This window comes from Odontomachus brunneus, unplaced genomic scaffold (assembly GCF_010583005.1).
Source record: "Odontomachus brunneus isolate Ranch 3 - 2012 unplaced genomic scaffold, Obru_v1 Obru_scaffold_284, whole genome shotgun sequence".
Classification (NCBI taxonomy): Eukaryota; Metazoa; Arthropoda; class Insecta; order Hymenoptera; family Formicidae; genus Odontomachus; species Odontomachus brunneus.
In genome coordinates, this window is record NW_022639734.1 from 81478 (window position 1) to 85285 (window position 3808).

Below are 3808 nucleotides of genomic sequence, written 5' to 3' on the forward strand. Positions count from 1 at the left end.
GGCACGCCAAGTGTTTTTGTATAAATCTTAATTTTATTTTTCATTTCTTAATTATTTTAAATTTTATTTTTATTATTTATTATTTTTTCTTTGCTGCTTCGTTTGTTAAACAGAGAGAACGATTTCGTTGAATGAAACAAAGACTTCTATGGAATGGGTCAAACAAATTTGTTGATTAATGGTTAGATACACATGCATAAAGAGCGTCGGGGTATGTTACACCTGACCTACCCGTCGATATTTTATGCTAATGTAAATTTTGTTGTTTTTGTTGTTTTACTTATTATTATTATTATTATTATTTTCATAATAAAGTTCAATATGTTGTATGAGAGAAAGGTTAGACATATTCAGGTCTTATTGGAAGAGTGTTCGGACGATAAACCTGAGGATATTGCAAGCGAGAATGAAGTGGACAATGTTTCACAATGAAGTGAAGAGAGTGATACCGAACAAAAGCAGTCTAATAAAATTGAGAACAGAAATTGTACGATTGAAGTAGATGCAAATCAGGCTCAAACATCAGTAGAGGTTCATAAATCTTTCTATACTTCTAAAAATGGCACCAAATGGTCTAAAGTATGTCTTCGAACGAATGTTCGAACTCGAGTTAAAAATATTATTAGTGGTCGATCTGGTCCCACGGGTATTGACGTTAAAGACGCTAAATCAGAATTAGAGGGAATTGTTGAGAATTGTTTATTTTAGATGTTACAAAATATTTTGATTCACACAAATGTGGAAATAAGACTAAAACAAGGTACATCATCTCAGACAAATACATATCACATGAAAGAAACCAATCTGAATGAATCGAAAACCTTCATTGGTTTGCTTTTTATATTGCTGGTCTTAGTCGATCCGGAAGGCAAAATCTAAATGATCTTTGGCGTACAAACGGAACAGAAGTAAAAATATTTAGAGCAACTATATCACTGCATCGTTTTTATTTTTTACAAAACTCTTTGAGATTTGATAGTAAAAAGACGATCGGAGAGAAAAAAGACTGATAATTTGGCAGCTGTAAAAAAAGTATTCACTGAGTTCGTTCAAAATTGTGAAACTGCGTATATTCCAAATGAATATTTTACAATAGATGAAATGCTTTTGGCCTTCCGCGGAAGATGTAGTTTTCGGGTATACTTCCCTAGTAAGCTTGAAAAATATGGGATCAAGATAATTCGTTGATTCCAAAACATTTTATATCTTGAAGTTAGAGGTTTATGCAACCATCTGGACCATTCGCTTTCAGCAAGAAAACATTTGACGTCGTTGAGCGTATTATTGATCTATATCTCGAACGAACAGGAATTCGATAATTGGTTTTCTAGTTACCCACTCATGATGCATTTATTGAATGAACACAAGTTAACATCTGTAGGTACTTTTCGCAAAAATAAAACTCAAGTACCCGAAATTTTCAAGAAAGCTGATCGGGAGGTATCTAATTCATGGTTTGGGTTTAAAAAAGATGTCACCTTAGTATCATATAACACCAAAAAAATAAAGTGGTATTCGCTATGTTTACTTTGCACCATGATCAAAGCATTGATGTGTCTACTGGGGAAAAGAAGAAGCCTGAAATAATTACATTTTACAACTCAAGCGGAAGTTGATGTGGCTGATGAATTGAGTGCCACTTATGATATGTTTAGAAATTCAAACCGTTGGCCTATGACTATCTTTTACGGTGTTCTCAACATGGTTGCTATTAAGGGGGTTTTTACATTCGCCGGCCGTAAAAATAGCCTATTTTTACGAATTTTTAAAAGAAAATCTATTATATATATATATATATATATATATATATATATATATATATATATATAGGAAGATGTAGTTTTTTCATGGAATTGTTTAACATTTACACTCCAAAAAAAATTTTTTTATTTATTGTTTTATGCGAGAATTCACGAAGGAATTTTCTTGAAGAGAACACAATTTCTGGACCGCTCTAAAAAGAGCGCGAAGGCGGTAGGTAGGAGGCGGGAGATACGACGGAGTATCGGAGTATCGACGTTGAATAGGAGAATTGAGAAACGGAGACGAGAGAAACAGAACGATTTGATTTGAGTGGATGTTGGATAGTGAACCGTTTTCTGTAAATAACATTTAATGCCTCCTTGAATTCTCTTACAAAGACAAGTAAACAATCGTCACATTGGCCTACAAGATGACGTGTACCTCGGCGCCAGAACAATAAAGAAAGGCTGAAAGCCCAATTCGTTCGTGTGATGAGAATGCGATGTCCGAGAGAACTAGCTGGGCGTAGGTAGATGCATTCGTGTTCCTTTCGATGACAAGTATATTGAATCTTGTCGTCGACCCTCGATACGTCGCACGCTGTCCTTAGAGCGCTGAATGAGTTCGCCGATGAGACGCTACAATCGTTAGCGAGTCGGCCGGAACTGATACGGTCCAGAGTGCAGAGAACTTACTACACTTCAATCAAAAATGACCCGAGTGACTCGGCAACCGAGTGTACAGACGGATGATATGACGAGGTATCGGCGAATGTCGGAGAAAATTTACGGCGTCCGAAATTAGAGGTCACGATTTGAATATTACTTACAACGGTAATGCCCGAATTAACAAAGACGCGAGATTATATCGATCGACAAAGAGACAGTTATCGAAGTGTTGGAGAGGGAGATCGCTGCGCGTAACGCGACGTCTCGCGACACGCGCTCAGGGTCGGAGCATCACGATGTCCGACTCTGATGCGTACATGCGCGACGTATGAGCAGCCGCACTTTTCTTCGATCCGATCCTTAACATTTATAAAAAGATGCGTTTTAATGCCTCCAAATGGCGATCGAATTAGCGGTCATCAGAAAAACACGCCTCCATGGCGGAAGTGATTCAGCTTCTGCAAATTATCTGAAATAAAAGAACCGATAATTTTTATTAATTATATGAGTGCCGCCATGTCTGGTACTAGAATGAAGTCGATTGCATGAAATTTATAAAAAATACTGCATTGCAAAAAAAAAGTTTAAATTTTTCCAAAAAAATTTGTGACGATCCGGGAGAACGTCACGACAATTAAAGATGTTATTTACAAGACTAACAAAGAAACGCCGAACAACCGCGCGCGGGATAACCGCAAGGTTAACAAACAGCTTTACTGTTTGTTATAATTTAGTATAAAAGGCCGTTACAAAACGAGATCGGGAGAGATTGATCGGAAAGCTCCTCTCAGGCGCACGACCGACCAGAACTCGAAATTCCTAGAGATCCTAGACATTCCGTCGACCGAAGTGGATACGCGACGTCGACATCCTTTCTCCGATACCGCTCTGCCGACCGAAGTGGATACGCGACGTCGGCTTTTTATCCATACACCGCTCCGTCGACCGAAGTGGATACGCGACGTCGGCTTCCTATCCACACACCGCTCCGTCGACCGAAGTGGATACGCGACGTCAACATCTTTTCTGCGATACCGCTCTGCCGACCAAAGTGGATACGCGATGTCGACATCCTTTCCTCCTCACGCCACGCCGCTAATACCTACGATCGCGAACGCATACAAGGCGTAGGATACTGGTGACAACGAGCGCCTTTAAACCAGCTAGGTTAAAACCAGGGTAAATAAATAGCTTAAAGACGACGAGGCAACGAACTCCGAACGACGAACAATAGCAGATCAGGAAACATTCCCGACCGCGTCCCGCCGGACGCTCGCGCGCCTCGACGCTCGCAGCTGATCGCAAAACGACAACATCGGCTCCCGACGAGAGCAAAAACGCGACCACGCGCCAACGGCGTAACGTCGCATGTAAATAATTGTACATAGCTTCGAAAT